The sequence below is a fragment of the Durio zibethinus genome, chromosome 13, assembly GCF_047325235.1.
Source record: "Durio zibethinus cultivar Kanyao isolate XHJ-2024 chromosome 13, ASM4732523v1, whole genome shotgun sequence".
Lineage (NCBI taxonomy): Eukaryota > Viridiplantae > Streptophyta > Magnoliopsida > Malvales > Malvaceae > Durio > Durio zibethinus.
The window spans coordinates 11,562,754-11,587,637 of record NC_143174.1 but is presented as its reverse complement, the minus strand read 5'-3'; the positions used below and the strand labels follow the sequence as shown (position 1 = coordinate 11,587,637).

The following is a 24,884-nucleotide window of genomic DNA, read 5'->3' as shown; positions in this document are numbered from 1 at the left end:
ATGAATCATTCCATCATCTAATAACCCCTCATTTGCCAATTTTTCTTCCATAGCCAAGCCTTCTTTCTCAAGCTCATTTTCACTTGAATCCTCTTTTATTTCATCTTCACATGGATCCCCTTCAATTTTCTCTACTTTTTCTTCAAGAAGCTTGACAAAACTAGGCATGATCACTAAAACAAGTTTCGCATCATCAAATTCATCATAATAATTAATTTTCCCTACAACACCATCCAGCTCCTCATCTTGGGTGATAATGGAATTGTGTTACTCCTTCTCTTACTTTTTTGGGTTTTGTTCATTAGTGCTAAATGAGGTTTCTTAGGGTTGGTTTGTGAGGGCACTTGCAAGTTAACCCATTAGCATGTCAAGGTTTTTAATAAAGGCTACATGGTTTTGTAGGATTTGGGTAAACATCTTTTCCATGGAAGGTTTCTTTTCTTAAGGTGTGAAAGGTGGTGGTTGATGGAAACCAGGCAGATGAATCAGTTTATAATGGTAAGTAGATGTTTGCCTTTGGTTATTACACCAAGAAACGTTTGGATGGTGTTGCCAACCTTGGTTATAGGTGTTTTAGTATGGGTTAAATTGTTGTTTGGGTTAAGCAACAAATTGGATATATTCGATTCTAATAGGACACCTATCTTGAGAATGGTTCCCCCTAAAAATATCACACAAGGCAAAGGGACTTTGTATGGTTTGATCATAGTTGGCTATAGAGTTGGTTCCTAAACAATCAAATTTTTTAGCTAAGGTAGCAATTTGGGAAGTAAGGGCGATTAAGGCATCAAGTTCGTATACCCCAGCTGTTTTCTTTAGAATTGCCTTTTCATTAAACCATTTATAATTGTTCATGGCCATCTCCTTTATCAAGTTAAATGCCTCATCAATTGATTTACTCATCAAAGTTCCACCAGTAGGAGCATCTATGGTTGTTCTAGCTTACATCACTAGCCCATTATAGACAATTTAGACTTACAACATCTTGGGTAAATCATGGTGTGGGCATCTTCTCCATAACTTCTTCTATCTCTCCCACACATCAAATAAGGATTTGGCCTCAAATTGTTGGAATGTAGTGATGTCATTCCTTATCGTAGTGGTTTTGGTTGGCAGGAAAAATCTTGTTAGAAACTTTTGGAAAAGGTCATCTCATATAGTGATAGAATACGAAGGAAGAGAAGTTAGCCAGCTCTTTGCCTTGTTTTTGAAAGAAAAGAGACATAATCAGTAACACGATTATGCCTAAAAGTGTCACAAATTTCCAAAAAGAAATTAGGTGAGTGTAAATTAGGGTCATCACTGGGTAACCCACTAAATTGGGTTGAATTCTGAATCATGTTAATGATAGATGGCTTTAATTCAAAATTATTTCTTGAATGGCAGGCCTCTTAATCCTAGGTTGAAAGCCATCTAATTGTAAGACATCATAGTCCTTCAATGTTATTTGATTCTCTTGTTGTTCAGCTATTGATTACTTAAGAGTTGCTTGATTTTTAACCTTTTTTGTTTTATCTTTTTAAGAGTTTTCTTAATTTCTTTATCTAAGGGTACTAAATTAGAACTCTCAGCTCTATGCATGCAACATAAGAAGAATCTAATAAATTAAAAAAGAAAAATAAACTCTAAATTATAAGAAAGATGTTTAGTATCAATATTGAACCAACTACAATAATCATCGATAGTGGCCCCAAAAACTTGATTGAGGATCTATAAGTGTATAGAATCAAAATAAGTAATATAAAATAAGTAAAGTGTCATTCCTATGAGGATTGTAAATAAAGTGAATCAAGCATTGAAGTTGCCTTACCTTTACTTATATTCGAAGAAATTAGAATAAGAATGGAAGATAAATTAGAATAAGAAAGCAATTACTATGTAAACTAATCAAAACAAGACTTAAATAATGCAATTAAACTTAAAAACATGCAATAACAATAAATTAAGATGAAATTAAATCTAAACTAATGCAAACAGTAAGCAACTGAGTACATTAAGATTTCACCAACTTAAATTAATCTAATCAAAACTTAAATTATGCAAGACCTTGAAATTAAACCTAAAGTATGCAAAAGTACTTATAATAAATAAAAGTAATAATGTATAATAAAAACCTAATCATGCAAAAGTAAACTAAACAAATAATCATGCAAAAGCACTCTAACAACAACCAAAAAATAAATTTTATATGCTTTAAATTGAACTAAAACCAAAACTAATCTAAACAACCTAAGTAGCATGCAATTTAAACAAATTAACTTAATTAAATGTAAGAATATGCAATATAACCAAATTAATGTTTTTAGCTGACTTAGATAATAACAAATTAAATCAATACCAAAACACTAATGTGGAAACCAAACTAAACTTGATTAATTAAAACATTTAGGTATCAAATTAAAAAGAAACAACAAAAAATTGCATAAACTTAAATTGATTTGAATTAACAAACTAAGAATAGAAACTTAAGCTTGAAAATTGAAGCTTAGTTTGTCTTGAAAACTAAAAATAAACTTGAACAACTTAAATTGCAGTAAAGAAAAGCTTAAGAATAATAAAAACTTAAAAAAAAAATAAAAAAGTTATTATTACAGATTGACCTGTCACTCCAACTACGATTTTTCCTAATGCCTAAGATGGCTATTTATAGAACAAGAATACAAAGAATTCTAAAGTTAAAAGGATAAATAGGTGGTGGCTAGTGCTTTTTTTAAGAGAAAAGAATACTTTGTAATTTCTTTTAAACCCTTGGTAGCCATCTTGAATAAGAACTCTAACTTGGATTAGGTTTTAGTAACTTTTAGACTTTTCTTGATTTGTGCTTAAATCTTTAGATTAATTTCTTTGCTCTTGGACTTATGCTTCTAGTTGAAAAGTTCTTGGAGAAGAAAAAAGTAAAATTTTGAGTTATTTTCTCCTTATGTACTGACCTTTTTTCTATAGTGCTCTTCTATCTTCATGCAAATCTTATCATTAATAGGAATATCCATTCAAAATAGGATTTTTTAATCAACTCAGGAAAAACCAACTTTAAAGTAAGATAAACAAGTGCTCACCCTAGTCAAGGCAGGAATTCCAAGTCAATATGGGATTTCCAAGTCAAAGTAGGAAAACCTTCTTGAACTAGGATTACTAAGGGTGATTTGGACTTTTTTCAATATGGACAGAACTTCTAAGTCATCATGCCACATAAACCTCCAAATCATCTCTCTTGGGCAATAAGAAGCAACTTACTACCATGTCATCCATCAGTAATCTTATTTATACACGTTTACATAAAACACTATAGACTTGCATTTAACTTGAAATTACACATCTATCCCTAACATAGTCAAACATCCCTTACACAATTCTTGCATGTATTTTTTGAAATTTTTAACAAGATTCATCAATTCTAACTCCAATAGGTTTGGCAAGACTAGTTGTAAATTTATCACTCCAACTTTAAGATTTCCAAGAATCAACAAGAACAAATTAAGAGCAGTCTAAGATTACTCCAAATGTACCAAGAATCATCCAAAATTGATAAAAAAACTCCAAGATTCTTCCATATTCACCAAGATTCAATCTTTTCTTCAAAATTTCCTACAAAACAACAAATTTAGCACATTAGGAGTAAAAAAAAGCTTATTTGACCAAAAACAAAACAAAACAAACTCATTTAAGCATTGAAAATAACTCTATTTCATAGAATTATCAATAACTCTAGATGATGTTCGGAGATCAATATCTTATCCTATGTTATGTCTCTCACTATGAACAAGATGAATAGGATTTCTTGGTTTAGAGGCTCTCTTAGATTGCTTGTCTGCCCAATTAATCTAGTTGGCAAACATCTTAGTTTTCCTTTCTTGCACTTTTTATTATTGTTGAATCAAATGAGTTTTAGGTTATAACTATCATATGATTCCACTATGTAGTGCATTTACCCTAAGTATTACAAAGTTTCTTACGGTGATGACTGATGACTAATTAATACAATAGTCTGCCAACCAATGATATGGAAGCTGTCCTTGTTAATTGGATTTTAATCACCATAAGCAGCATAAAGACTGGATGTTCTTATAAATTTGATACATATATACCCCCATGAGTGGATATATAACCCGGTTTCCAAGTGCTTTTTCTTGTACAGATAAACTTGTATTTCGAAAATTATTAGCTTGGTAAAAACTGGGTCTCAGTTATAAGGGAATGGCTTTGAGAAATCATTGCAATATGTTCAAACTAGTTCGCTTCAGCCACATTCATCCATTTTCTCCATTTTGTTTGATTAAAAGCCATATCTTGTAAATTTTTTAAAGTAATTATTAGTATATCGTTGGTAATTTTTTATTTTAGAAATTTTGATTTACATGTAATTTGGAGCGTTTTGAATCCATAAAAGACACTAACTCTTTTTGGTTTGAATAAGGATAAAGACTGACATAGTTTCCTGCAGGCCACAATGCTGGATAGAGAAAGAAAATTAATTTCATGCTAAGGTTAGATTTAGAATTCCATAAAAAGGCCATACAAGACGTAGCTTGGTGCATTAGATGGTCTCAAGTGGCTTTGGTAAGATAGCAGTAATAAATTCAAACTAAGATGAGGATAAATCAACCGAGGAGTAACTTAAAGAATGGTGAAGATGAATTTTATTTTGTGTAATTTCAATAGATTCTATACATATCTAATTTTTGAAGGAAAATTTATAGATGATTGTTTTTGTCTGTGTTCCTATTAGTCCTGCCCTATGCACTTATTGACTGAGTGCTAATTTTTATTTGCACAGGTTTGTGAGACTATACAAAAAGAGTTTGGCATGACCATGGATGATCTCTTTGCAGATTTTACGGAAGAACCTTTGGCAATAGCGTCGGTAAGGACCATAGCTCTGTTCCTTTGTTCCCCAAAGAAAAATTAAAAGTATTTCCTTGAAAGTTTGCTAATAAATGATGACATCTTTCATTCTCTGTAGATTGCACAACTCCATCGAGCGACATTAATCAATAGGCAGGAGGTGGTGGTTAAAGCTCAGCCTGAGGGCATCAAAGCAATCATATTGGAGGTTTTACAAGCTTTGGCTTTTAAAATGTTGGGATGAAAATAAGAGTTGCGGTCATTATATGCTTTTTGGGCATGCTGCGATTTTGCAGGACTTAAAGAATACAAAGTTGATTGTTGACTGCATAGCTTGGGCAGAACCGTAATATTAACTTTAGTCCAATTATAGATGAATGGTGCAAAGAAGCCCCTAAAGAGCTTGATTTCCATAATGAAGCTGGTGTGCACTATTTTAACATATTTTGCTGTACACCTGATTTATGTAATTGGGGGAAAAAAGATGTTCTTTTTTATTTAGATTATTCCCACTGTAAATTCACCGAGATGAAGAAGTTATTACAGTTGTGAAATTTGGGCTAGTCTTCAAGAAGAAATTTGATATGATGGGAAAGAAAATCTTTTTTCAAATTTCTATATTTCCACATCTACTATGATTTTCAGTGAATTAATAGATTAATAGGGCTTGTTAGTCGTTGGTGATGCATCAGTGGTATTACCGAATGAACTGGTAATGGAAGCTTTAATGTTGTTTTCAATGACAGTAGGGAATCGTGGCATTTGGGTTTAAAATGGCTCTGGAAATTGCACTGCAGGTGGAGTTGGTGCATGAACTGGTAATATAATTGTTGGCAATAATACTAATGCCGGTTAAAAAGCAGTGACAAATGAAAATTTTTTGGTATGAGCATAATGCTAATGATAATGTGGGAAAACACTTATTTACAGCTGGTTGTAATCTTGTAATTTGTATATTTATAATTGTATCTCTAGAATTAAGTATTTGTATCCCTAAAATTAGGATAGACAATCCCTCAATTATAGGATTAGTTTTTTAGAAAAATTTACTTTCTTAGTTTAACCCCTAGTTAGTTGTATATAAACCTAAGATTCTTGTATAATTCTCAATAAGCAGTTTTCCAATATATATTCAGTTTTCACACTGATTTATTTCTTAGTTTTTTCACATGGTATTAGAGCTTTAGGCTCTTCTTGGGAAGCAAAATTTTTAGCCTTCATTGTCGAATCTTGTTTAGGCCTTCATTACCGAACCCTTTCAAATAAAGATATCACTACCACCCAATTTGAGGAAATGTTAACTGAAAAAATTACTGAAGTACTACAGATGTTTCAGAAACAAGGAGAGTTCGACAGGAAAGAGATTGAAAAGCTGAGAAACTTATTAAAAATCCTTGAAAAGCCTAATATGGTATGTTCTTTGGGTAAGGTTTCTAGTTCAGGTAAAGCTTCCAATTCTCATGGATTAAATGTCTCAGCTAAGCCTATTACGAGTTCTTGGGTCATTGACTCAGGAGCCACAGATCACATGACACATTCCTCACAAAAGTTTAGTACATATAACCTTTGTCTTAGTAATAAGAAAATTGTTGTTGCAGATGGTTCACTTACCACAGTGGCAGGATTAGGAGATGTTCAAGTTAATCCCTCGTTTGTTCTCAAAAATATTCTTCATGTTCTTAGATTGTCTACTAATCTGATATCTATACAAAAACTTACCAGAGATATAAATTGCAAAGTAACTTTTTATCCCTCTTATTGTGAATTTCAAGACCAGAGTTTGGGGAAGATGATTGGACTTGCTAAGGAGAAGGAAGGACTATACTATTTTGAGACATCAAATAACACAAGTAGTATCAAGAATAGTTTACCTTTGTCATTTTTTTCTGAAAAATCTTCCAATAAAGATAAAATCTGACTTTATCATTTTTGTCTTGGACATCCTTCTTTTGGAACCTTGAAAAACATGTTTCCTTCTTTGTTCAAAAGATTAAATGTTGAAAATTTTCATTGTGATGTTTGCGAACTTGCAAAGCATAGACGTGTGTCTTTTTCAATCAATAACAAAAGAAGTTCTACTCCCTTTTACTTGATTCATAGTGACATTTAGGGTCCCTCTACAATTCTTAATATTTTTTATGCGAGATGGTTTGTTTCATTCATAGATGATTGTACCAGGATCTTTTGGGTTTTTTTACTTAAATCTAAATCAGATGTGAATAGTGTGTTTTTAAACTTCCAAAACATGATCCAAAATTAATTTAGAGTGAGAATCAAGAGATTTAGGTTTGATAATGCAAGAGACTACTTCAATTAGAGTCTATCTACCTATTTCCAAAAAGAAGGGATTATCTATGAGTCACTTGTGTTAATACTCCATAGCAGAATGGAGTGGCAGAGAGAAAAAATAGCCATTTACTAGCCACAACCCGAGCCTTTCTTTTTCAAGCAAATGTACCTAAATTTTACTGGGGGGAAGCTATTCTTACTACCACACATATTATAAATAGGTTACCTTCAAGGGTTTTGGGATTTAAAACTCCTATGGAAGTACTCTTACAATTTTATCCCAACCTTAATACCACAAACAATCTCACACCTAGGATATTTGGTTGTACATCATTTGTTCATGTTCACAGTCATAACAGGGGAAAGTTGCATCCAAGAGCGATTAAGTGTATTTTTGTAGGGTATTCTTCAACTCAAAAAAGTTATAAGTGCTATCATCCTCCTACCAAAAAAATTTTATGTGTCTGTAGATGTCACTTTTGAAAAAAATAAACCATTTTTTACTCAACCTTATCTTTAGAGGGAGACTTCATTCATGGAAGATAAGGACAAAGACCTCTTTTTGCTTGATTTGCCCCCTTCTTCAACATTTACACCCATTAATTCTTCTGAGTCGAAACCTGTTTTTGTTTAGCCTAAGTCAAACACAAAATTTGAGTCTGAATCCATTCTAAATATGGAAGATGTGACAAAGGATAATATTGTTCTTGATTCTATGAAGGAATTACAAGTGTACTCAAGAAGAAAAGTTTCAAATCCTAAACCAGTTCCAATCCAAGAACCTGATCTGAACTCTGAAAATGAGGTAACTACAGTTTTTTACTCTGTTTCTCAAAATGAGCATGAATCTCTTAAAACTATAACTAGTGATTATGATCTGCCTATTGCCATTAAGAAAGGAACCAGAGAATGTACTAAGCATCCACTATACCTAATTTCTAATTTTATGTCATTTAAAAAATTCTCACCATCCCACAAAAATTTTCTTGTGAGCCTAAACACTATTTTTGTTTCAACTATATTATCCGAGGCATTATCAGTGAGAAATGGAGGCCTTAGAGGAAAATCAGACATGGGAACTGGTAAAGTTGCCTAAAGGAAAAAATCCAGTGGGGTGTAAATGGGTTTTCACTGTAAAATACAAAGTAGATGGTACCATTGAAAGGTATAAAGCCAGGTTAATGGCTAAGGGCTACACTCAAACCTATGAAGTGGATTACCAGAAAACCTTTGCTCCAGTTGCCAAGATGAATACAATTGGATTTTGTTATCATTGGCTACAAATTACAATTGGCAGCTTCAACAATTTGATGTAAAGAATGCTTTTCTACACTGTGATTTGGAAGAAGAAATATATATGAAGGTTTCACCGAGATTTGGAGGTCATCTAGAAGCAAACAAAGTATGCAGGCTGAAAAAAGCTTTATATGGCCTTAAACAATCTCCTAGAGCTTGGTTCGAGAGATTTGCCAAAGTGATGCTAGCAATGGGATATAAACAGAGTCAAGGATATCACACATTGTTTATCAAGCACTTTGATTCAGGGAGAGTCACAGTTCTATTAGTGTATGTTGATGATATAATTGTAATTGGAGATGATGAAAAAGAGAGAACATCTCTAAAACAGTGTTTGGCTAGAGAATTTGAGATAAAAGAGCTAGGGAGATTGAAGAACTTCCTAAGAATTGAAGTAGCTCACTCACGGCATGGTATTTTCATCTCACAACAGAAATATGTGATAGATCTTCTAAAGAAAACTGGGAAGCTTGCATGTAAACTTGAAATACCCCTATAGAGCCTAATCATAAAATTGGAAAAGCTAATGAAGATATTGCTGTAAATAGAGAGATGTACCAAAGATTAATTGGAAGACTCATTTATCTTGCATATACTAGACCTGATATAGCATATGCTGTGAGTGTGGTAAGTCAATTTATGCATAGTCCTAAAGAAGTGCACCTACAAGCTGTCTACCATATATAGCACTATTTGAAGGCCAATCCTAGGAGAGGTCTCTTATTCAAAAGAAATTCGGGGTTAGTTCTAGAAGCATATACAGATGCTGATTATGCAGGTTCAGTAACTGATAGAAGATCCACCTTAGGATACTGCACTTTCTTAGGTGGTAATCTTGTGACTTAAAGGAGTAAAAAATAGAATGTGGTGGCAAGATCAAGTGCTAAAACAAAGTTCAGAGCAATGGCTCAAGGAATTTGTGAACTATTATGGTTAAAGATTATCCTAGAAGACTTGAAGATCAAGTGGGATAGACCAATGAGACTCTACTGTGATAACAAGTCTGCAATAAGCATTGCACACAATCCTGTGCAACATGACAGAACAAAACACATTAAAGTAGATCGGCATTTCATAAAAAAAAAACTAGACAGTGGGTTGATTTGTACACCTTATGTATCAACCAAGGGTCAACTTGCAGATGTGTTGACTAAAGGTCTCAGCAGTGCAATGTTTTAAGAAATTATTTCCAAGCTGGGAATGGAAAACACCTATTCACCAGCTTGAGGGGAGTGTGAGAAAACACTTATTTATAGTTGGTTGTAATCTTGTAATCTGTATATTTATATTTGTATCTCTAGAATTAAATATTTGTATCCTTAAAACTAGGATAGACAATTCCTCAATTATAGGATTAGTTTTTTAGGAAGATTTACTTTCTTAGTTTAACCCCTAGTTAGTTGTATATAAACCTAAAATTCTTATATAATTCTCAATAAGCAGTTTTTCAATATACATTCAATTTTCACACTGATTTATTTCTTAGTTTTTTCACAGATAACATTGGTAATAGTGATGTGGTGACATCAGTTGAACGGTGCTGTTCCAATGGCTGTTTATGGTTGGTTGGTATGGTGGATATCTAATAGTATTGTTTGACCATGGGGTGGTTAGGCATCCAACCATCAGGGTTCATGAGAATGGAACACCTTAAGTTTTATAATAATACTGGATTTAGGCCTTTAAAATACCCAGGTCAAAAGAGAAAATGGACAAATCTGATTCCCAAATTGTCCGTCTTCCCATAATTCCTTCTTCTGTCTAGTCATGCAAATATATTCTCAAACATTTCAATTTTTTACCCTTTGTTTTCCTGTCATTGTTATTATTGCACTTGTCTTTGTAGAGAATACTAGAACTGTGTCTAGAAATCTTCGCTGCAAAAAGTCTCATGATGAGAATCATGGCTGCAAAAAGTCACATGATGAGAACAAGTCTTCCAACCGTGTCAATGTTTTGATTCCAGAAGTTATTCAGGTATATTCTGAGTTAATGTTTAGACATGAATATTTGTATGCGAGAGTGCTTGTGATCCAAGTTAGTGTAAATTGTTAAGATCTTGATCATCTGAGCATCCAAAAATGTCCTTCTGATATCATGATTTGTCGTGAAAATTAAAGGGGATAGTAGTGGAGTGCGAAAGATCGAGCAAAGGAAATAATTTTGATTTTTGGACTCTGTGGACCTAACATGTAATTCCAACACATGACAGATTCTTTTCAAATAATGACTCCTTAAATTGTTGCCTCTTTGAGAGTCACAGAAGACAAAAAATTGTTATTAGCACCCTTGCTTATCTTTGATACCTTGCCTGTATCTTTATATCAGACATACAGCAAATCTTATGCCAATCAATAGTGAGATCTTTGACTTTAGCCTTTAACTTCTAGGTTTCACCATGATGTCTGGTTCTCCTTTGAATGTGGTAGAGAAATAAATTGTGTGCAATACTTCTAGCACATATTTTGCTTGACGAAATCTCCATGTGAGGAAGAGTTGATCCTCCTTTTAGTTTTACTTTACATCTGATTAGCACGTGAAGCTTATTCCTTCATTTGAGGGTGTATGTTGCCTCTTCAGTCGAAGGCTCACTTTGATTCCTATTGGCTTTTTATGACGATCAACCGAGAGTGTACTCATTTCAGAGTATATGGATGGAATTCGTCCAAATGACTCTGCATCTTTGGAACCTTTTGGTGTTAACAAACAAAAAATTGTTGAAGAAATCAGTCGTGCATATGCCCACGAAATATATGGCGATGGATCTTTTAATGGTGATCCTCCTCCTGGTATCCCTCTCTCTCTCTCTTGCCAACTCTATGTTGATGGATTTTTAATGGCTTTTCATTTCGTACTATGACCTATGATCTATTAATATTAATGCGCCTGTGTATCTGTCTATCTACCATTCATGTATCTTTTGCAATTTAATTTCTCTATTAAAATAATTCTCTCCAGGTTTATTTCTGATCTATGTGATGCTTCTTCCTCAGGAGTTTTTTCCTTTTAAAATTTTGTTGTTAACTTATTTGAAGGAAATTTCCTCGCCAGCAAGGAAACCCCACATCCTCCAATTTTACTTGATTTTGGGCTTACAAAGAAACTATCTAGCTCTGTGAAGTAAGCACTAGCAAAGATGTTTTTGGCATCTGCCGAGGTTTGTGTCTGTGTGTTATATGTATATTATTTTGTAATTTCTTTCCATAAATTTTGCATTTTAATGTGAAACGCAGATCATTAGGGAGATAATAGATGGCTCAATATTTTTCCTTGAGATGCAAATACCTAAGGCTCACGTTGCTTTACCATTAAACAGTCCTCTAATTCCTGTTTTACTGATATTTATTTAAACTGCGTCTTATTCTTGTTTCATTTCTTCCTACTTTAAATGTGAGGATTGTGCTCTCACCCTATTTTAAATCAATCACTAGTTCTCTAAATTCTTCACCTTCATTAGGTTAATATATATATATATATATATGATATATGGTTCACCTTTCTATTTTGACGTTTCTATTATATTCCAGTTTCAATTGTAAAAACATTTTTATTGTTGTCGTCTTCTTCACTCCAGGAGTATTTGGAATGACTGTAACTGGATTATGACATAATGTCACTTTTTGTTGCAGGGTGACCATGTGACTCTTTTGTCTGCCTTTTCAGAAATGGGCCTCAAGCTACGCCTAGATATGCCTGAGCAGGCTATGGAGGTAACCACTGTATTCTTCCGTAGTTCAACACCTGCAAATGAAGCTCATGTAAGTATCCATTGCTTGTCTCTCAAGTTCTCTGTCAACTTCTATGAGTCAGTCTAATGCTAATTCTTTTCAATGAAGCAAACCATGAAATCTTTGGTTGAGCAAAGAGATAGAAACATGACGGTGATACAGGAAAAGACGCAACTCAAGCAGAAAGAAGTTAAACGCTTCAACCCAGTAAGTTCATTTCTGCATTTTGCCTTTTTATTTTGGTACCTAACCCAGTAAGTCCATTTCATCTACTACTGTTATTCCTCTGGTATTTCTGTGAACTTTTAATCCATGATTAACCAAGTAATATGATTTATTTTTAGGTTAATGCATTTCCAGGTGATATTAAATGAGACCATTTAACCAAGTTTTAGATCTTTACACGAGTTTTAGATCTTCTGAGAGGTCTGTAATAGAAACTACTATCTTCACTTTTTTATATTAAATGATTGTGCCTTTCCCTAATTTATCATTTGTGTTACATAAATTCAGGGCTCTCATCCACTATGAATGTCCGCATAGTATATCTAGATATCATGAAACCATTTGCTGAATCTGTTTTTCTAGGGTGAGTATTTTAAATTTTACAAGGTCAACTTTATGAAAATTTTTTCCCGTATCATCTTTGATTGAGTTGTGATTACATTGTTAGAAACATTAATAAGAGACCTACGGCAAATGCGTAGTGGATCTACAACACGCCAGTCCATTCTAATGTAGAGGCCAAGCTGAGACACCTCTTAGTTGAGTTAGGAAATAATGATAAAATACTTCGGATTCAAGTCTGCACCACTATTTTGTTATTAGACTATGGTCTGATGATCTGAGAAGCCCTCTATTTCTTTATAAATATTTTATTTGCCTACCTTTATTCTACTACTGCAGTAGTTATTTTTCAAGCTTGATGATCTGATAATCCTCTATTTCTTTATGAATATTTTATTTGCATGCCTTTATTCCACTACTGTAATAGTTAATTTTCAAGCTCAGTAAATTCGTCAGTGGACTATGTTCCCCCCTTTTCTCCTTTTGTAGTGATTTTTCGAACTAAGTCATCTTTGTCTGAAATGGCTTCAGTAATTCAGACTGCTTTAAATAAGCATTTGAAATCTCCCTAGTATTTCTATTTCATGCAGTGTAGCAGGATTATGTACACCTTCATAAGTATCTTTTGAGAGAAATTGAATATGCTATCTATGGTCCCAAAATATGTTGCTACCACTAATGTATAGGTTTAACCCTACTGCACTAATGTATGGGCCAACTAGGCTTTCGCTTAGTGGCAAGAAGGAGATTTTAGAACCATGAGGTCCTAAGTTCAAATCTCATTGTATGTGGGTTTGATTGGTTATCTTTTAATTTGTTAGTTGATTATTCAATGATATATAATATATAGATATAATACTTGATTATGATTGTAACTTCTCTTATAATTGTAATTTTATCCAGAAAAAAAATTCTTCTTTCATAGTCTGAAAAAAAAAAACAAAAACCTATTGCATGGTTTATATTTTGTCTGGAAAGCATTGGGGATTAAGTTGCTTTCTTAATGCATAAATCATTTAGGATCTAATAGAATCCCTTCTCTGATGGAATTTTTTTAATTTTTGAGAATAGTTAATTCTTTGTTTTCTTATTCACTTGAAAAAAAAAATGCTAAGCTACATATTTTAAATAGATTCAACCACATAAAAAAAAAGATAAAAAACTCTAGACTTTAAAAAGAAAGATAAAAAAACTCGAGTAGATAACAACAAAATCAAATTCCTAAAAATAAGGAATTTCATTTTGTTTCTTAACTAATTCCGAAAAACTTTGACACTCCCTCTCACGTTGGTGCGTAAATGTTCATCATTTCCAACTTGTTGACAAGAAACTCAAAGTTAGGTCTTAGAAGTCCCTCGGTTAGGATGTCTGCTATTTGTTGCATTGTAGGAAAAAACAACAAGCATATAGCACTAGCTTTAAGTTTCTCTTTTATGAAGTGCCTATCAATTTTCACGTGCGTGGTTTTATCATGTACTAGATTGTGTGCAATGCTGATGGTTGCTTTATTGTCACAATACAGTTTCAAAGGGAGAATATTAGGCCTCCTTAGTTTTTTCTAGGACATGTTTCAACCACAACATCTCACAAATCTCATGTACCATAGCTTTGAACTTTGCCTCAACCATACTTTGTGCCACCACACTATTTTTTACTTCTCCAAGTAACCAGGTTATCTAGACAAATGTACAATATTCAAAGGTAGGCCTTTTATTGATGATTAAATCGACCTAACCAGCATCAGTGTAAACTTCAACTCCCCGTTCAATTTTTTTGAACAATAACCCTTTTCCTAGAGTGCTCTTTAAGTACCTTAGAATCCTATAAACAGCTTCAAGATGTTTCTTGTATGGACAGTGCATAAATTGACTCATCAAACTAATTGCTAAGGCAATGTCTCATAGGAGTATTTTTGTCATTTTCCTCTATCTTCAAGTTGTATTCTAGTGGAGTATCAATCGATTTGCAACCACTCATACTTGTTTCTTTTAGAAGATAAAGAATGTACTTGCATTGTGAGACAACAATGCCTTTCTTGAAACGTGCAACTTCCATTCCAAGAAAGTACCCCCAAGTCCTTAATCTCAAATTCTAAAGCTAGAACCTGCTTTCCAGCAAGTCATCTCCTGCAAGATTTATATCGTCCACATAGACAATCAATGTTGTTATTTTCTTTTTTGGTGAAAATTTCATGAATAAGGTGTGATCGGTTTGCCCCTTAATGTAACCTTGCTTCTTTACTAACTAAGCGAATTAATCAAACCATGTTCTAGGTGATTGTTTGAGTCCATATAATAACTTCCTTAGCCTGCACACATTTGATCCAAATTTATTAACCAAGCCCGGAAGTGAGTACATATAAACTTCTTCCAAATTTTCATTGAGAAATGCATTTTTTACATCCAATTGTTTCAATGGCTAGTTAAGATTTGCTACAAGTGATAATAACATTTTCACTATATTTATCTTAGCCACTAGAGCGAGTGTTTCTAAATAGTCAATACCATGTCTAATTGTATCCCTTTGCTACAAGCCAAACTTTGTATCTTTCTAGGGAGCCATTAGAATTGTATTTCACTGTAAATCCCCGTTTGTAAGCAACTATAGATTTTCCTTAAAGTAAATTCGCTACTTCCCATGTCTTATTCATCTCAAGAGCTTTCATCTTTTCAAGAACAGCTTCATTCTATTTAGGAATATTGAAAGCATCTTGTACATTTTTTTAGGAATGTCTATATTGGATAATTGTGAGGTAAACGCAAGAAAAGAGGGAGACAATTTTTCAAAGGACACAAATTAGACAAGGGATGTTTAGTACATGCTTTAGTACCTTTCCTATGAGCAATTCAAACATCTAAATTAGTCAAAGACTCAATTTAGAGATTAAGCTATTTGGAATTTGACTTAGATAAGGATTTACTTGGAGGATTGATAGAACTATGATATGTTCTCGGATTATACTTTGGGATTGCTGTAAAATGGAATTCCTTTTTCTTGATTAGAATTTTTTCTTTAATAAGCAATGTACACACAATTTTTTTTACTTAGTTTCTCACACATTTTAGATTCTAGGTGAGTTTTTGATGACACAATAGGTAGTTGTCCATTCTTTTTAGTGGTTAACATATTTGTTTCCTTGGTTACCTTTGTATTTATGAAGTAGAGTTTGACATTGGTTTTTTTAAAATAGGATCTAGATTTGAGACAGACATCATAGGTGGAATTTCAATCTAAAAGTTAAAGAAAGAATCTTCACTTTCACTTTCCCTTAAAGATGATGATTAAAACCATATTTTTTGTTTCAAGAAAAGTTATATCCTTAGTAACAAACATCCCTTTTGTAATGGGATCAAAACATTTGTATCTTTTTGTGTTGGAGAATAACTAACAAATGCATTGTGAACCAATGCAATATAACCAAAAATTTTATAGAAATATTGACCAAAATCCTTAATGTGGGAAAACATTTTTTCAAAAGGTCTAAAGGCATTTGGAAATGCAAAACTCTTGATAGCATTTGATTGATCAAATAAGTGGTTGTAATAGTAGCCTTCCCCCACAAATATCTACACTATGTTTGGATTGAAGGGAGAGGAAGGAAAGGAAGGAAAATAAAGGAAAGTAATGGAAACAGAAAAACCTTTCCTTTGTTTGAATAAACTTTTAATTTAAAGGAAAAAAAGAGGTGGAAATTCAATATCCTTTTGTTTCCCTTGTAATCCTCACTTTTTTAATACCCCAATTTGGGGCAAAAGTTAAGGAAAAGAAATTTGAAAAAATTTTATTTTTATAAAATGACTATTATATCTGTATTTTTTATAATGACATTAGATTTAATTATATAACTGATATTTCTTATAAAAATAATATTTTTTATGAGTATTTTATATACCATCATAGTTTATAAATATTTATGATTTTCTAGGTCTTAACAATAAAACAAGTCAAATTATTGTCAGAATAAATTAAAAGACTAAATTAAACACAAAATTAATAGTAAATCAATAACTAGCTAATACATTTTATCATATTAAATATGCTTAATTTTATTTAGAAAGATTTGTTTCTGTAAGCTAGGTGTATAAAGATATATTTATATATTATATGTTACTTTATAAAAAAAAAGGTTATAATTGAAAAAAATATTATAATAAATTATTTCATTTCCTTTTTATTATTTATTCAAACAATGGTTATTAAAATTCTTTTCTTTTTCTTTTTTTTTTATTAATTTTAACTATCCAAACAAGGTGTACATGTACCATTTCCTTTCTTTTCCTTTCCTTTCCTTTGCTTTCCTTTATTTACATGTGTCCAAACATAGCATTAGGAACCTCAGTTGTAAATATTAAGGATCTAGCAACTTCAAGAAACTATTTGTTTTTTATTCTTTTAGCCACTCTTGTTGAGGAGTGTCATTACAAGAACCTTAGTATACAATGTCATTTTACTCAATATTTCCCTAAGATTTTGTTAAAATAGTTCTTTTCATTATCACTTTAAAAATTTTGAATGTTTGTTTGAAATTGAGTCATTATCATTTTATGAAACTTTAAAAAACATGTCAAAGACTTAGACTTTTCTTTTAGTAAATACACCCCAAGATATGCGAGTATGATAATCGAAAAAGTGATAAACCATATTTTTCCTAAGTGTGGAAGCTTTAGAAAGTCCCCAGACATCACTATAAATTATAGAAAAAGGTCTTGATGTTTTATATGATTGTGATAGGAATGATGCATGGTGGTGTTTCCCTAACTCACAAATTTCACACTAAAATAAGGATGGATTCTTATTGATGAATAACTCGGGAAACACATATTTTAAATACTAAAAACTTGGATGTCCTAACCTAAAATTCCATAATAGAATTTCATTGTTACTAGAAATAAAAGTAGATTTAAGACAAGTACTATGAGGTTATCCTATCAAATTGGTTCCAGCGTCAAAGAAGTAAAGTCTTCCACTTTGTCTAACACTACCAACCTAAAATGCCCTTGTGAGGTCTTACTAGGAATGAATATGAATTCTATCTAGTTGAACAAACCATTTGCCTGCAGAACCCATATAGCTATCCTAAAATATATGCATCAACAACTTCTCGCCATGAACATGTGCTACCATCTTACAACAATTCATAATGACATGAGTCATTAGGCATTTTGTGCCATCATATTTTTCAAATTTAGGGACTTTAAATTTAGGTGGAATGACCACATCTGTGATTAAATAATGCTCAGCTACATCCATGAAGCTGTAAAAATCCATTCCTTTTATGGCTCTAAGTATTTGTTCTAATAAGTTCATTTTCTGCTAGGCACTAGTATCTTTCACTTTTTCAAATGTCTTCATCCTTAGCTTTTCTCTTTTTTGGGGATCATCCAAGTCAAGAATCAAGATTGGCTCGAGTGGTTTTTCTACCATGATGAGATTAGCAAAATTTTGAAACTGTCTTGAAGCAAGTGTGAATGTCATCCCTATATAAGGATAGGAATATCCTCCGGGGGTATGGATTTGCACTCTGGCTCATTGTAAAGGTTGGGTCAGTTATGGCTCAAACCCTAAAGGGTATATAAGATCCACCATGTCTAACGATTGCTCTTGAAAGCTGAAATTTCTTTTCATAATTTTTCTTTATCAAGATTCTTAAACATGTCCATTATCTTATTAATATCCTCTTTTAGTTCTTTTTAAGCCTTTTCCATCCTCTCAAATGGACTAGCTTGTTCTTGTTCTATGATTCTTGTTTAAGCCCTAGTGTTGTATGAATGGCGACTAGGCTGAATTAAAATTTTTAATGGGTGAGCTATTCTTAATCCTCTATTACCACAATTGTTATGAATTAGGATATTATATTTTAATGTTTTGTTCAAATGAATGCATGAATGGACAAACAAAATGAACATGATGCGTTAAGAAGAATTTGCCACACATCAATTAATAATAAACAATTCTTATTATGATCTAAGACTACATCCATAAAAGCTTACAATCTACTGCTTATCAAGGAAACTTCTTTATCTGCTGATATTAATCTTGTGCCTTATCAAGAAAGTTTAGCAAATTAGATCGTATGTCCCAACTAGTTGTACTTTTATTTTCAACTCTTTGATCGTATCTTCCATTTCTATATCCTTATTTGAAACCATACTGATTTGTTCAAACAAGTGCTTTAAGTTTTCTTGTTTTGCCATGTATACATTTTTCCATTGCTCTCCCTTATCAAGGTATTCTTGGCATTCCTCTTATAGAATGGAAACCTAAGCTTTGACTTAATTGGCAGCTTTCTAAAGCATTGAATTATACATTTAAATTTATGAGAATGCATTTTTTCTCTTTTTTTTGCTTGCAACTATTCATTATGTTTTAGGAGTCAATCTAGTTCAAGAGTGGTAAATGAGTGTGTCTTGTTTAAATCCGCAAACAAATTCTTCCATCCATCTCTATCATAATTGATCTGCTGGATTTTTCTTTCTTGTTGTTGCATACTTTCATTTATTTTTTTTTTAGCCTTTTGTTTTCGTGTTCCAATTCTTATTTTTCTTCTTGTAACTTTCGCTTTGCAATTTTTGCTTCTAGCGAGAAATCTCGAGGCTTTGGAGAAATGGACTAGATAGTTTGTTTAAACTATCTTCATCTAGAATCAGAACATCTTTAGCCCACCTAGTGTCCAAATGGAATATTCGAGGCTGATCTTGTCGGTGTGCCAACTTTGCTCCATTTTTTTTTGCTTGTTTCCATGCTTGGACAATTTTTCATACCATTTTTATGGAATATGGTTCACCGTAAGCAAAACCTAACTAATTAAGTCCATACGTCATTGGAACAAGCTGTTTATATCTGAACTACCTCAGCACCATTAATGGCACATAACTGGTCATAACCTAGGGCTTAAAAGTGGAACCTAAGGTTTGTCTTTATAGCTATGAAGTACTAAATCATATGGCATCCAAGAAGCGCTCCACACCACTTATTGACTTGTCAAATTTCGTAAATAGGATATCCACTATTTACCAGAGCTCAATTCTAACCATTTGATCTCACAAAATTCTTTCAAATGAAAACTAGAGGTGAGATAAGGTTTATGGAATTTGCCCTCCTTAGCTTCAAAGTGACTTTTCATCCATACATATAAGAGTTGTATACACCCTATAAAATGAACATTTCCTTCTTGTTGACAAAAATTCAAGGACCTGATGGTTTCTACCAAAATGACTGGTGCCAAATTGACATTGTTCTCAACTGGCTCTAAGAAATCCATCATTGCTACATCTATATATCCAAGTCCTTTTAGGAACACCACCATTCCATACAAGGCTAGAGCAAATAGAGTTAAGCACCTCTTGTCACCTGTAATTTTAGCTAGGTGACTATGTAAGAAATCACAAGAAATATATGCATTATCGCCTTTTCCTTTAACATGTCTATCAACCTCTTCTACACTAATTTTCATCATCACAGCATGCTTTTTATAGTAGCCTATACTTTTGTTTCATAAATAAACTTTAACAGGACATTAAAGGTGTAAGCGAAACAACGTGGAATATTTCTCAATTACGAGCACCATATCTACCTTATTGAACATAAAGCATCTATATGAAGGATCCCAAAACCACATTATGGCTCTAAGAAGTTTTACATCCACCTTTATCGAGAGAAGTAATGCTAAGTCTCCATATTTCTCTTGAAATTTTTCTAACATAGTGCTGTTCCTTTGCTTCCAAATCAAAACCAAACTAGAAAGGTCATTTTGCTTCAAATTAAGTTGAACCTTCTTATGAAAAATGGACACATAATCTATTGGCAAACAATCTCTTTCTTTACTTTTTGTTTCCTCTGATCTAATTTTTAAGGCATCATATTGGACCGATAAGGATTGAGACTGCTCTAAGCTTTCCATGGATGTAACTAAGATTCATTTTGTCAAAATTGGTATGTGGCAAACAACTCCTTGTATGAAAATGTGATAATGCATGAGACAAATAATAAAAAGATAAAACAATCATGGCTCGTTCCTTCCTGTATCGTTATGTGTCTAGGATAATTCTAAATCATAGGTGGTAATGGCTCTATCTTAACGTAGGCTTCCTAAGTCCTTTATATGCTTGGTTAGGATAACGAGTTAAAGGTTCCCAAATTGCTCCTCACTATCGCCCAATTGGACTAGTAAAGCACTTCGATCCTCACCCATGATAGGTTATAAACAGAAAAGATTCAATTTGAGTGTGAGTATTTCACTAGCCATTGTAGAGGTTAACACATCATGAGAGCATAGGTACTTTACTTCCTCCTAAGAAGGACAAAACCTAGGTCTAGAGCTCATGTTATGATATACATGTACAGTGTGTGACAGAACAGATTTTCAAACACCTTTCAAAAAAATAAACAAATAAAATAGAACTTAGTCAAATGAATCCATAAAATGAATGAATAAAGAAAACTAGACTATTTAGCCAATACCTAGGATGATATTAAAATTAATTTTGGTTTGACTCCCTAATGTCTCTAGCAAAGTCACCAAACCGTCATAAAAATTTTTCATCCGGGGACTCGATCACTAGACATAAAGATCAAGGAATCACCATCAATCTTTTTGTTGAGGTGTGATTGGCCATCGATCCTATTTTTGGTCAACGAATTTGAGGTTGGGTTTGAGAGTACAATTTCGTGTGGGGAAGATTGTAGCACCCCCATGACACCTATATGAAGATGGTACCAATTAATTTTATATGATCCTAGAATGATCTTGTTTGAATAGTCTTTTACTTATTTTTTATTTTTATTGTAAAAAAATTTCTAAGTTATTTTTGATACTTTCGGTATAATTGAAAATTTTTTCGCCTTAAGAGCATTAAAAAAAATCACTTATTTTCTTGAAGAGACTCCGTCATTGGATTTATTTTAATCTATTTTTTAAGTAAATCATAATTTTCTAACACTAACACTTTTTATATGATTTTTAAAAAAATGGAGGAAAATCACCACTTGTAATTCCCTTTTAATTTTATTATCGACAAAAATTTTAATTTACTTAGTAATATTTATTGATTATTTATTTTATTACCGAAATAAAATTTATTGGTTGAACATTCAAAATATTTTAACACTTTCGAACTATTTTGAGAAAATCTTTTATTTAATAAATTTTGATAAAGTCACCACTTGTGACCTTTATTTTTGTAAAATTTTATTTATTTTGACAATTTAAACATTTTATATTTTATTTTTTTGAAAAGATTTTCAAAAATCTTACCAACACTTTTGGCAAAATTTTAAGAAAATATTTTTAAAGAATCACCACTTGTGATCATATAAATATTGTTATTATTATTTTTATCTTTTTTTATTTATCTGATGTGAATATTATTATTATGAAAAATTCTAAAATATTTCCAACACTTTTGGAATATTTTAGAGATTTTTTTGTGTGAAAATCGCCCCTTGTGATTTACATTTTTATTAATAATATTTTTTATTATTTTTTATGCATGAAGAATTTTAAAATATTTCTAACACTTCTAGAATATTTTAGAAAATTATTTTGTGCAAATATTTTTAGTAAAATCACTATTTGAGATTTTATTTCTATTTTATCATATTTTATTTATTTTTTCATTATATTTCTTTATTCTTATTCATTAAAATTTTAATCTTCGTTATGTCATTTTATTATTTATTTTATTTTTCTATCAAAAGTTTAAAAAAATAACAAAAAAAATCATAAATTAAATAATAGAAATATATACAAAATTTAAGCAAAAAAATAAAAAGATAAAAAATTATGGCAAAAATATCGAAAATGCCCCTTGTCAATCTTGGTCAAAGGACAGTTCAATGGCTCAGTTGACCATTTTGGCAGTTCTATGGCGGTTTGATGGTCCAGATCCGATTCAATTAGATCAGTAAAAGGCTGAGGGATGCCAAGTCTCTAGGTCAGATGCGCGGACCCCAAAGTCGGGTCTCGGGTTGACACATGGATCCTCTAGATCCTAAACAACATCATTTTGGTTTTGACAGCAACTATAAAAGCCTAAATTTTATTTCTTTCATTTTCTTTCTTCCCTCTCTCTACCTCCTCTTTATCCCAAACTCTTTCTCTAACTCCAATCGGCCACCTCTGCTCCCAGATTCCAACTAATTAACGCAGTGTCAGTTTTTGGTCACTGTCACCTCCCATCGATCATTTATGATTAGAAAAAATCAAAATCATCAAAAATGTTTCCCTCAACCCCCTAAACATAAATCTAGCCTTTGTTTTGCGAGAAAACCACCTTAAATGGCATAGATAGAGGCCCAAAGTTTTGGTTAAAAAATTTTTTTTTATGTTTTTGGCACTATGATCCCTACTACCAACGGTTTGGATTTTTGTGTTTGTGTGTTTGGTTTTCTGTTTTTTCTTTTACAAAGCCTCTTTTTTTTATCTGACAAAAACTTTTTTCTCAATTTATTTTTTTTTCAATCGCTTCCCTCTTTTCTTATAGGAAACAAGCTTTATTTATAGAGCTTTCTGAAATTCAAATCCTAGATTTTTTGGATTCAAATCTCAAATTTTTTTATATTCAAATCCCTGATTTTTAACCAATCTGGTGAACTTTTGGTGGCCAAATTTCATGTTGCTAAGTTAGGCAAGGTGTTAGGCAATTGTCGGTGGCTGAGATTGTGGACTTTGGAAAGGGTGCATTTAATGCACTAAGATTTTGTCAAACATATCAAAAAAAAAAGAAAAAAAGAAAGAAAAAAAGAAAAAAAGGAAAATATAATAATAATAATAATAATAATAATAATAATAATAATAATAATACTAATAATAATAATAATAATAATACTGAACAAAATGGATACAACAGTTAGTAATAAAAAAAATTCTACCCCTATTTACTTTATTCATAATGACATATAGGGTCTTTCTACAATTTTTAATATTTTTGGCATAAGATGGTTTGTTTTATTCATAGATGATTGTACCAGAGTCTCTTGAATATTTTTACTTAAATCCAAATCAAATGTGAATAGCGTGTTTGTAGGCTTCCAAAACATGATTCAAAATCAATTTGGAGTGAAAATCAAGAGATTTAGGTATGATAATGTAAAAGACTATCTTGATTAGAGTCTATCTACCTATTTTCAAAAATAGAGGAATATCCATGAGCCATTTTGTGTTAATAGTCAACAGTAAAATGGAGTGGTAGAGAGGAAAAATAACTATTTGCTAGCAACAACTGGAGCTTTACTTTTTCAAGTAAATGTACTTAAATCCTATTAGGGAGAAACTGTTCTCTTTGGCACACATTATAAATAGGTTACTTTCAAGTATTTTGGAATTTAAAACTCTTATGGAACTACTCTCACAATTCTACTTAACTTTAATACCATAAACAATCTCACACCTAGGATATTTAGCTATACATCATTTGTTCATGTTCATAGTTATAATAGGGAGAAGTTGGATCCAAGAGCAGTTAAGTGTATTTTTGTGTGGTATTCATTAACTTAAGTTTGCAGTGTATTCATCAACTCAAAAAATGTATAAGTACATCATCCTTCTACCAAAAAATTCTATGTGTCTACTGATGCCACTTTTTAAAAAAGTAAACCACTTTTTACTTAACCTTATCTTCAATGAGAGACTTCATTCATGAAAGATAAGGGTGAAGACTTTTTTTTTATTTGACTTGTCTTTCTCCTCAATATTTTCACCCATTAATTCTTCTAAGTCTAAACCTATTTCTTTTAAATCCAAGTTCAACATTGAATTTGAGTCTGAATCTATTCTAAACATAGAAGCTATGACTAAGGATAATATTGTTCTTGATTCTATAAAGGAATTATAGGTGTATTCAAGAAAAAAAGTTCCAGTTCACGAACCGGTGCAATTTCATGAACATGATCTTAACTCTAGAAATAAGGTAATTATAGTCTCTAACTTTATTTCTCAAAATGAGCATGAATCTCCTAAAACTAAAGCTAGTGATTTTGATTTGCCTATTGCCATTAGGAAAGGAACCAGAGAATGTACTAAACATCCGCTATACCCAATCTTTAATTTTGTATCATTTGAAAAATCCTCACCATTTCACAAAAATTTCCTTATGAGCCTAAACATTATTTCTATTCCAACTACATTATCTTAGGCATTATCTAGTGAGAAATTGAAGCTTTAGA

The 24,884-nt window shown here is 32.0% G+C and overlaps 1 long non-coding RNA gene and 1 other non-coding gene across 6 annotated transcripts in view; both read left to right on the top strand.

Moving 5' to 3' along the window:
• The first annotated feature begins 991 nt into the window (after positions 1-991).
• Positions 992-1,098, top strand: LOC149515342 (small nucleolar RNA R71). Its single transcript, XR_016327182.1, has one exon. It is a non-coding gene; the product is annotated as a small nucleolar RNA R71 (small nucleolar RNA).
• An 8,729-nt stretch (positions 1,099-9,827) lies between these two features.
• LOC149515340 (uncharacterized) overlaps positions 9,828-24,884 on the top strand; it is a 33,500-nt gene continuing 18,443 nt past the window's right edge. Inside the window, exons 1-7 of one of the 5 annotated variants that reach the window (XR_016326459.1) lie at positions 9,830-11,216; positions 11,463-11,584; positions 12,057-12,185; positions 12,264-12,362; positions 12,500-12,581; positions 12,669-12,744; positions 12,829-16,440. This is a non-coding gene — a long non-coding RNA (uncharacterized LOC149515340). The other 4 variants (XR_016326458.1, XR_016326457.1, XR_016326460.1 and 1 more) reach the window with 4 other exon arrangements.